The sequence below is a fragment of the Hippocampus bargibanti genome, linkage group LG22 (genome assembly GCF_051943395.1).
Source record: "Hippocampus bargibanti isolate YZ-2025 linkage group LG22, ASM5194339v1, whole genome shotgun sequence".
NCBI lineage: Eukaryota > Metazoa > Chordata > Actinopteri > Syngnathiformes > Syngnathidae > Hippocampus > Hippocampus bargibanti.
In genome coordinates this window covers 7,596,835-7,608,275 of record NC_142755.1, presented here as the reverse complement: position 1 = coordinate 7,608,275, position 11,441 = coordinate 7,596,835, and the positions used below count along the sequence as shown (strand labels likewise).

Here is an 11,441-nt window from a genome sequence, read left to right as displayed (position 1 = left end):
GGGGGGGGGGGTCCCGAATAAAAAAAAACGGGCAACACAATTTAACTCCTTCACTGCCAGACGATGTGCAAAAACGTGTCCACTCCAGTGCCAGGGTTTTTGTCATTGTCACTCAAATTGCAGCACCCGCAGAATATTGAGTTTGAGGACGACATCAACATTCGATACAGCGTTAGAAACCTTAGATACTCTTCTCTCATGAGTTAATTCCTAAGTTATACGGGTCCGGAGTTATCTGAGCATGAAATGGGGGCGGCTGTCCAAAACAAAACACAAATAGCGCTTTAACAACAGCCGAAGTTGAAACAAAGGGACATGATGCCCCCTTGTGGAAAGGAAAAAAACATTGCCAGAGGCCACGCCAGTGCTTTATCGGCACCCAAACAAGAAAAAAAAAAATTTCAGGAATGGCGACCGACGTCATATTTTCACTTTCCGAATAGATTCGCGAATGAGTTAAAAATGAACAATAAACACCAGGATGAGAAGAAGCCAATCAGCTTCCGATCTGTAAGAAATTCGCTATCTCGAGTGCTCTGTCGCAAATACACAAACTATTTTTCTATGTCAAAAGATTTATAAAGCTTTTTTTGTATATATTTTGCTTACATAATTCTATAACGTGTCACTTGTGTTATCCCCCCCCATAAAACGCAGCACCGACGTGTCTTATTTAAACAATTTTGTCCATGATCAAAACTTATTATGCAGCTAGTGTGTCCAAACAAGCCAGCAACGTGTTGGAAATTATTATTATTCATGTCTCATTAATAACAAGAAATATATTTTCCAATAAATCATTTGTGCTCCCTTTTTGTGGATTTTGTGTGATATTTTGCACTCAGAACGAGGCGCCGAAGGGGTTTGCGTCTGGGGAAAAAGTGGGCGGGGGGGGCGGGGGGTTTGTTTGAGCTCAAATCAAGTTTGACAGGTGAGGGAGGGGATCGGCGTGTGCCTGCTGACAAATCAGCATCAAGCCACGCGAGTCGCCTGCCGTCTAAATCCCCCCCAAAAAAAAAAAAAAAAAAAAAAAAAAAAAAAACAAGTGACCCGGTGCGCTTCTTGGATTTGATGTCCAATCCGTAAGATGCCAAAGTGCATTAAAGTCCAATGAGTGACAACGGGGCCCTCTAATAGCCCGTTTTTCCACCACAGACCGATTGTTTGGCTGCTGCTAATCGAGGACATTTCAGTTCTGACTATTATTTTTTTTTTCATTTAACTCATTTACTGCCAGACGATATGCAAATAATGTGTCCCACTCAAGTGCCAGGGTTTTTGTCATTGTCACTCGAATTGCACGAGCCACAGACAATTGAGTTTTAGGACTACATCAACATTCAATGCAGCGTTGGAAACCTTAGTCTTTCTTATTTCATCAGGAAAAAAAAAAGTTAATTCCTAAATGATATGGGTCTGGAGTTATCTGAGCTTGAAGTGAGGGCAGCTGTCCAAAATACAATGCAATATTGGTTTATATAGCGCTTTAACAATAGCGGAAGCTGTAACAACGTGCTAACATGGACAAAAGGCAAATGGTGCCCCATCGTGGAAGGGAAAAACGATGCTAGAGGTCTGACCAGCGCTTTATCAGCACCAACTTTTATTTATATATACAGTGAGACCTCAACTTACAAATAGGCGGAGTGATCTTTGGCGGACGTACGCGACCGAACAGCACCAACAGTCCATATGGAAGGTGACTCTCCTTCCATAAGCCATCAACGACCATCCAAACAGCAATTCCCTTTGACCTTCGACCTCCAACGCCATTCCATCAATGACCATCATAAATGTAAATAAAGTGACTTTATGATACAATGCAGAGTATTTCTTTCATTACAATACAATAGCACATTTATTATACATAGAAGAAGGTATGTTGTGTGTAGTTTTAAAGCTTATTTAGTTGAAAAGTATATTTTATGGAAACCCAGGAACGGATTATTCCCATTTTAATGGTATCCTATGGGAAATCTTTTTTCGAGATACACACTTTTCGCCTTACACACTCTGTCTGGGAACCAATTAAGTTCGTAAGTTGAGGTCTCACTGTATATGTTTGCTCCAGTGTATGATTGTGTTGATGAGTCATTTTATAAACATTTCTTCCTAGATTTTATCTACAATAACCATCCATTTCTTAACGTGATAACAATAAACATTTTGATGATAAGATTTACATTACATTGAATAGAATTAAGCAAAACAATGTTCAGGTGTTTGTCATTGTCAATCAAATTGCAGGACCCACATACTATTGAGTTTTAGGACTACATACACATTCAATTCAGCGTTAAGAAACCTTAGACACACTTTTTTCATCCGAAAAAAAGAGTCAATTCCTAAAATATTTGGGTCTGGAGTTATATGAGATTGAAATGAGGGCAGCTGTCCAAAATACAATGCAATATTGGTTTATATTGCGCTTTAACAACAGCTAAAGCTGGAACTAAGCGCTAACATTGAAAAAAACGAAAATGCTTCCCCCTCATGGAAGGGGAAAAACATTGCCAGAGGCCATGGCCAGCGCTTTATCGGCACCCAAGCAGGAAAAACCAAAAACCCAAAAAAAACTTTGGGAATGGCACTCGACGTCATATTTTCAATTCCGAATAAATTTGTGAAAAAAAAAATCTGTACGTCATAAAATAGTAATTTGACGAAAACCGAATTGGATTTGTTATCATATTAATTGTTAATTAAAAGCTGCAGCGATGCACAAAGTGTTTTTTTAATGACTATTAACAAATATATAACCAAACATTTAACCAGATATATATTTACAGAACATATTTACTTGAAATGCTAAAAAAAAGCCACGTTTAGTATAATTGATTGTCACGTTTAAGCCGAAAGGAAAAGAAGATAGTCACGTTTTAAAAAAAAATGTCATTCTGTCAGAGTAATTAAGAAGACGTGTCAGGATTTCAAAATAAGAGCTCAGTCGATTTGGATGTTATTGTTGTTTTCATGCCTGAGAGAAATTCAAACCACTCTCTAAACAATGAAAACATCAAGAATTGCAAGACTTGTTTTATTTATTGTTTTGATGCCGAACATAGCACGCCAATGACTTCTTCTAGCTGCCAAGCTAGCTCGCTATCTGGCTATCTCGTTAGCTACCGAGCCATGTGCTATCTATCTCGCCGGCTATATATTAGCTATCTAGCTAGCTATTGGCTATCTATCTGCCTCGCTATCTAGCTGGCTAGCTATTACCTATATATTAGCTAGGTTTCTATCTATTGGAGTTACTTCCGGGTTGAGGGAACGCTGGCGCGTGTGGCTGCCGCTGCTCACCCGACAAAAAAACTTATCCTGTGACTGTAAAGTGACCTTGAGAGTTTAGAAAGGCGCTTATAAATGAAATGTATTATTATTATCATTATTATTATTAGACATATTCTGTTGGTAGTTGTCTGATTTTTATCCACAAACCCGCGATTGTATAACTTGAATGAAAAGGACAAGCGCAATTTCATCTTTTGCTCATATTTGAAATCTTAAAGGACAACCGACGTCACTTTTTTGTTTCTTAACTGACACCAGAAAAACGTTTTAGAGCATCTAAAATAGCCAAAACACGCAGTATGATATTTTTAGTCAAATGCAAAACAGCAATAAAAATGACTTAAAGTGTCCAAAAACTACTTCAAATTGAACCCGGAAGTGGCCAGTTTCAGAAAGTCCCGCCCCCAGTTGGTGACGTCACGCCAAGACGTCTTGCATTGCTGGAGAATCGAAACAATGGCTTCAGATTGTGAGAATATGCTTTCTTGTTACACGTCCAGTTATGAATATGATTCAAATAGTTCTGAAGCGGAAAGCATACATGTTTGCAATCGATTAAAGAATTATATGTGCCATTTTGAGGCAACATTGAGGGGAGATGTCTCACCCAAAAAAAGGAGGCACAAAATGGCGACCTCCTGTGGCCACCTCCGTTTCCTGGCTGACAAATTCCTTATATGGAGCTTGGACGCCCTCTTCCGGCGGCTTTTGGGTGAAACACGAGGTCCCCAGACCAAACAAGTACGGCAAAATGCATTGACGTGATGGAAGGACTGCTAGAATGTGTCTTTTTTTCGGTTAGGGGCGTTCCTTTAGTGACGTCACTTACGGACTCGTCACCAACTCAAAAACAAAACTTCCTGAATATTGAGCGCGAGTCTTAAAAGGTAAAATATACTAGTGCAGCGTGTTCTACCGGAAACAAATTCCTTGTGTGCTCTACATACTTGGCAATAAAGATGATTCTGATATGCGGTGGAATCTTATTAAAATGCGCTCACTAGAAGTCATTTGAAGCCATTTTACAAATGATGGACACAACTTGTCCGGAGACGTCGGTTGTCCTTTAAATCATTGTAATTCAAGATGGTAGCATGGCCATTTGGGTGCAAATTAAAGTACGGGCCACCTCTGCATGCGAGTGCGTGTGCTGTTGTGTAATAGTGTGTGTGTGTGTGTGTGTGTGTGTGTGTGTGTGTGTGTGTGCGCGTGTGTAGTTATGTACGCGTGGCGGTGCGCCGGGCGTCAGATTACCTCAGCCTGTTTGCGCTCTTGTTGGAGTGCACCTGTTTGCCTGGGGAATAATTGCTGGAAAAAAAAAGGGAGGCGGGAGAGAGACTATGTGTAGGAGGTGGGTGGCTGGGGGTGCCACTAATCCCCACCTTGGCAATTAGCCAATGTCACCCCCCCTCCCCAGTAAAGGTTGCAGGATAACACCACTATCTCTTGACAGCTCGGCCAGTCCAAAGCAGCAAAAGCTACCTGTGAGCCGGCCCGGATGGATGGATGGATGGATGGATGCCAAAGTCAGTGGCTTTGTGGGAAGAGGGAAGACGGCGGGCTCGGCTCTTTAATGACATGGTGGATGCAGTGCAAACAAATAAATAGAAAACCTCAAAACAAACAAACAAATAAATAAAGTAAATGAACAACTAAATACATAAAAAAAAAAAAAAAAAAAAAAAATAAACACATACACAAATAAAAATAAATGAACATACAAATAAATGCATTAATAATTGAATAGAAAAATACAAATAAAAAATTAGAAAAATACAAATAAACGAATAAATAAATAGATAGCTAAATAGAAGCACCCCCCCAAAAAAAAACAAATAAACAAATAATGAAATAAATCGAACAATAAATAAACAGAAAACCCCAAACACAACTAAATAAATAGAAAATACAATAAACAACAAAAAAATAGAAAACCCAATAAATGAACAAAATACAATAAACAACTAAATAAATACATAAATAAAAATAAACAAACACAAATACATAGAAAAATAGAATAAACAAAAAATAGACAACCGAATAATAAACTAAATAAATAGAAAAATACAAATAAAAAATTAGAAAAATACAAGGATCAAATAAACGAATAAATAAATAGATAGCTAAATAGAAGCCCCCCCCCAAAAAAAAAAAAATAAATAAATCGAACAAAAAAAATAAACAGAAAACCCCAAAAACAAATAAATAAATAGAAAATACAATAAACAAAAAAAAAATAGAAAACCCAATAAATGAACAAAATACAATAAACAACTAAATAAATAAACAAACAAATAAATACATAAATAAAAATAAACAAACACAAATACATAGAAAAATAGAATAAACAAAAAAACTAGTCAACCAAATAAATAAATAAACTAAATAAATAGAAAAATACAAATAAATTATTGAATATACAAACAAAAACGCATAAATTTATAATAAAATAAACACATAATAAACAAATAAACAAATAAATAAATAGAAAATAGAATAAACAGCTAAATAAATTATTATAAAAACAAACAAAAAAATAGAAACCCCCCAGAAAATAATAAAAAAAAAAACAAATAAGAAATAGAAAACCCCAAAAAACACATTAACAAACGTACATTAATAAATATAAACACAAATAAATAAACACATAAATAAAAAAAATACAATAAACAACTAATTAAAAAAAAAAAAAACAGAAACCCAGATAAATAAATAAATACAAAACTACAATAAATAAATAAATAAACAGATAACCCAAAAAAGAAATGAACAAACAAAAATAACAAATAAACAAATGAATAAAACAAAAACAAGAAAAAAAAAAAAAAATAATAAAATAAATAGAAATCCAAATAAACAAATACATTAATCAATATATGAATAATGCAAATAAATAAATAAATAAATAAATAAATAACCCAAAAAAGAAATAACCAAATAAAAACACAAACAAAAATAACCAAACACATAAATAAACAAATGAATAAAACAAAAACAAGAAAAAAAAAACAAAATCATAAAATAAATAAATAGAACAAATACATTAATCAATATATGAATATATGAGTAAGTAAACAAATAAATAAACGAATAAATAAATAAATCTGAGAATCAAAACTCATTCATTCATCCCACCCTTCAGAGACGTCTGGTTTTATTTTGTAGGACCAGAGCCCTGACCTAAATTCCACTCCAATTCAAGCAAGAGGGCTGGAGTGGGGGGGGGGGGGGTAAAAAATGGCGCCCAAGTGTCTGTTACCTTGACTTTGAAGAGTCTTACTTTGAATGAGCCAAAGTCCACGTCGGTGACCAGCGACTCGCTGCGAGAAAGAGAGAAAGACAACAGGTCACTTTTGCGTTTTGGCGGCGGACATTTTCTTTAACGTGGCGAGGCGGGCGAGGCGGGCGGAGGCGGGCGGGCGGTCCCGTGCCACTTTGCCTTCTCGCTGATGGTAAAGTGTTGTGAGTTCATTGTGGTTGCTCAGCGCGGCCCGGCTGCCAAACAATGCGCAACGGGCACCCACCCGCACGTCCCGCCACAATAACGGCTACAACCGCTTTGGAGAATGGGGGGGGGGGGGAACATGGCGGGGGGGATTCGGGGGGACTCGGGGGTGGCGGTGACACCAAAAAGTAGGTCTGGCGGGACAACAGTGAAATAATAGCGGCTTTGAGCAAAAGTATAAAGACGCATTCATGTTATGATATGGAGTTGACTAATTCAACAATATATCTTTTACGTTGTAATCATTTTACCTCGAGGGTGAATGAGAATGTCGGAGCGAGCAAGCGAGGGAGGGCTAGGGAGGGAGGGCTAGGGAGCGCACGCTACGCCTCAACGCTCCCGTGTTGTGATTGGCTGTGGTGTGCCGCCACTCTTTTTTTTGTTTCGTTGGGGTGTGTGACGGGTGAGGAGGGGAGCGCTTGGTTTGTGGTACAAGAGTCCAAATTGAAAAAAAAAAAAAGGGAAATATTTATGCGGCGTGCAATAAAGTATGCTAGTTACGCTTATTATTCGGGAATTGAAAGTATGTCATAGAACACCACTTCCCCAATTATTTGGCTTTTGTTTTATCACGCTTGGGTGCCTATAGAGCACTGGCCATGTTTTTTTTTCATTCCACAAGGGGGCAGCATTTCCCTTTTTTTCACGTTAGCGCTTTGTTCCAGATTCAGTTGTTGTGAAAGCGCGATATAAACCAATATGTATGGATTGCGCTGCATTTTGGACAGCCGCCCTCATTTCAAGCTCATATAACTCCAGATCCATCTCATTTCGGAATCAAGAGATAAGAAGAAAGGAACGTCGGCGCAGAATGTGGAACTGTCGCGGCTTGGAATTGAAGCGGATTTATGTGAGACAATCTCTTTTCGTCAACGGATGCGAGCCACTACGATGTCCCTGATCCGCTGCTGAAAAGGACGCTTTGATTCTCTTCTCTTTCACCTAGAACTGCTTCATGTCACAAAGAGGGTACAGCAAGTGCTGAAGAATGAATGACTCTGTGTCTTTGTGTTGTCACGTAATTAGCTTTTTAGTTTTTTTGTCTTTCCAGCAGCTCCTGTGTTTTGTTTTCTACTTCTTTCTTTCCTTTCCTTTTCATAACTTTGCTGCTGTGAAATGTAAATTTCTCCACCGCAGAGCGTCCAAGGTTTCTTACTCTGCACTTAATGTTTATGTAGTCCTAAAATTTAATATTCTGTGGATCCTGGAAATAAAGTGACAATGATGAAAACCCTGGCACTGAAGGGGACATATTTTTGCACGTCTGCTAGTGAATGAGGTTAAAAGGACTCCCGGCCTAACCATTCGGTGTCGGGTCATTGTTTGTTTCACCCTGTCATGTTTTACTCATGGTTTTGTTTGCTACTTTGGACTTTTCTGTTTTGATGACTTTGTTGTTTGAAATTTTGTTCCCGCTGACTTTATTTCATACAATTTCAGTGTTTTTATGTCGTCCTAAAAGTCAATATTGTGCGGGGTCCCGGAATTCAAGTGACAATGACAAAAACCCTGGCACGAGAGTGGACTCATTTTTGCACATGTGTGTTAATTGTTAGAAAGTTTGTCCATTTATTCATACGTGCATATTAATGTTTGCTGCATGCCGTATGCAGCTGGCTATTCTCACTGTTGTACTTTCTTATTGCTGCATAGCGTTGACATTTGATTGACAGTTTTCTTATTGCGCCTTTGAAGTTTTTGTGGCTCGGCGGCACACTTAGCACTTGTTTTCCGCCTCCTGGCATTTGTTTTCTTTTTTTTTTTTAAACACAACGTTTGACGGGTACAATCAATGCAAATTGGAGACGCCCGCTCAACTTTCAAAGGGCGCCGATTGTGTAAGTACAGTTGCAGCTCGCACGTAAAAGCGGGATTTAAAGGCAGCGGGATTAGCCCGGGCCGCAGGTAAGAGGATCGGATCGGATCGGGACGGAACGCAGCCAGGCGGCAGAAGGATGCTATTGTTCTCCTCCTGCTTGCTATCATCGCCGCTCATCTCTTCGCAACGTGCGGATTTATGAAATCCGCCAAAGGGGCCGCGATAATGAGACGGACGTCAATCTCGTCACGGAGTGAGAGACCGCCAGCGTCAATTGAACGGACCTTTTTTTTTCCTCTAAAATAAGCCAGTTGTGAAGGCATGAAATGATAAACATGCATCAGGCATTTTTATTCATTTATTCACTTATTCACTTATTGATATATTTATTTATATTATTCATTTATTATTTAGTTCCGGGAGTTGAGTGAATGCTGGCGTGTGTGGCTGCCGCTGCTCACCCACAGAAAAAATATCCTGTGACTGTAAAGTGTCCTTGAGAGTTTTGAAAGGCGCTTATCAATGAAATGTATTATTATTATTATTATTATTATTATTATTATTATTTGCTAGCTATGAACTATCTGGCTGGCTAGCTATCCAGCCAGCCATATATTCACTATCTAGCTGGCTGGATATTTAGCTAGGTATCTGTTGGCTAACGATTGACTAGCTAGCTAGCTTTATATCACAGGTGTCAAAGTCAAGGCCCGGGGGCCAAATCCGGCCCGCCACATCATTTTTTTCGGCCCGCGAAAGCCATGATGCTTGCTAAAATCCTAGCCAAAATTTCATATTTTTGGATATAAACCACAATAAAAGTCATTATTCTTGACTTCAGATTTGAAAACTAGTTATTAATTAATTTGTTGTGCGCTCTATATGTAATATTTGAAGGGGATTAAACATTCTAATGGCTTCCCCAAATTCATAACGGCCCTCGAGAGGAAACCAGAACTACAATGTGGCCCGCGGGAAAAAATGATTTTGACACCCCTGCTTTCTATCTATTTCAGTTACTTCCGGGGTTGAGTGAACGTTGGCGCGTGTGGCTGCCGCAGCTCACCCGCAGAAAAACCTATCCTGTGACTGTAAAGTGACCTTGAGAGTTTTGAAAGGCGTTTATAAAGGAAATGTATCATTATTATTATTATTATTATTATTATTAAGGTACACTTATTAATATTACAGCATGGTTATCCACTCACTTGATGGCGGCGATCGTCTGCGGAAAAGAGTCTCACATCCACCAGGCCGTCTGTTAGGCGCAATTCCATTCAGGCCAGGATCTAGATTAAGACAAAAAAATGGAACCCGTTCATGGCCAGATGATGTGCAAAAAGTTGTCCAGTCCAGTGCCAGGGTTTTTGTCATAGTCACTAGAACTCGCTAGAATATTGAGTTTTAGGACCACATACATTCAACGCAGCGTATAAATCCTTAGACTATCTTCTTTCTTCAGAAAAAAATAGTTAATTCCAAAGTTATATGTGTCTGGAGTTATATGTGCTTGAAATAGGGACGGCTGTACAAAAATATTGCCACAGGTCGAACCAGTGCTTTATCAGCACCCCCCGCAAGAAAAAACCAAACTCGGGAATGGCACGCCACGTCATCTACCACATCTACATAGCTACATCTAGCTAGCTATCTAGTTATCTGGCTGGCTATTTAGCTAGCTATCTATATGCTATCTAGTTGGCTATCTATTTGCTTTTTTTTGCATTTAATAAATGTATTATTATTATTATCAATTCCCAAATAAATTCAGCAATGGCAGTGAATGAGTTAAGAAAAAAAAAACTGTTTTTGTTCAAAATATTGTTCATTTCATTGCATCTAACAAAACTTTGCTAGCATTAAGCTAACCTTCGGCGTAATAAAAGCTTGAGGGCGTCCACCACTCGGATGCCCGAAATGTAACCATCGGCATCAAGAGTCTTCCTGCAAACACACAAGCGACACTCCATCGGGGTGTCCCAATACTTTTGCTCATACTATATCACCTTTCAAAGGCCGCCTTGTACTTTTGCAGCCTCCGCAGACCGTCACAGCAGCCAAAAAGTTGACCGTAACGGCAACAAGATGGCAGAGGGACGTTGAAACGGGAACGGCAAAGTTCTTTGAGCCCCCCTTGTGGCCGACGTGGGGTCAGGAAGGCAGGCAAGTGGGACAATGTGGGGCGAGCGCTTCACAGGACCGGCTCCAGTTGGCCTGCGGGTCTGAAGTTCCTTCCGTGCCGTGAAAGGAGCTTAAGTCATTCACAAATGGATCCAGGAATTGAAAATAAGACGTAGAGCACATTCACAAATTTGTTTTTTCATGCTTGGGTGCCGATAAAGCATGCAATGTTTTGTTTTTTTTTTCTTTTCCACAAGGGACAGCATTTCCCTTTTTTCGTTTTGACGCTTTGTTCCAGCTTCAGCTGTTAAAGCGTTATATAGACACTCCCCAATTTACGAACGAGATACGTTTCCGAACGGTCGTTCATAAGGTGAATTTGTTCATAAGTTGCTTCAGTGCTATATTTTGTATGGAATGTATGTGTAAGGCTTACATAAGTATGTTTAAGGTTTATATAAGTATGTTTAAGGCTTTCATAAGTAACCTGCATTGGTTTATAATGAAAAATAAGCATTTCATAAAATACAAACTCCCCAATTTACGAACGAGATACGTTTCCGAATGGTCGTTCGTAAGGTGAATCTGTTCATAAGTTGCTTCAGTGCTATATTTTGTATGGAATGTATGTGTAAGGCTTACATAAGTATGTTTAAGGTTTATATAAGTATGTTTAAGGCTTTCATAAGTAACCTGCATTGT

General features: G+C 38.7%; 1 protein-coding gene across 2 annotated transcripts in view; it reads right to left on the bottom strand.

Annotated features, from left to right (window-relative positions):
- Nucleotides 1-4,874, bottom strand: part of itfg2 (integrin alpha FG-GAP repeat containing 2) — a 22,646-nt gene extending 17,772 nt beyond the window's left edge. Inside the window, exons 1-2 of one of the 2 annotated variants that reach the window (XM_088989232.1) lie at nt 4,777-4,866; nt 4,549-4,602 (exon numbers count right to left, since the gene is read on the bottom strand). The gene's annotated coding sequence lies outside the window, so the exon portion shown is untranslated. Of the gene's footprint in view, nt 1-4,548; nt 4,603-4,776 lie in introns of both variants that reach the window. The other variant, XM_088989233.1, reaches the window with a different exon arrangement.
- Nucleotides 4,875-11,441: the final 6,567 nt, after the last annotated feature.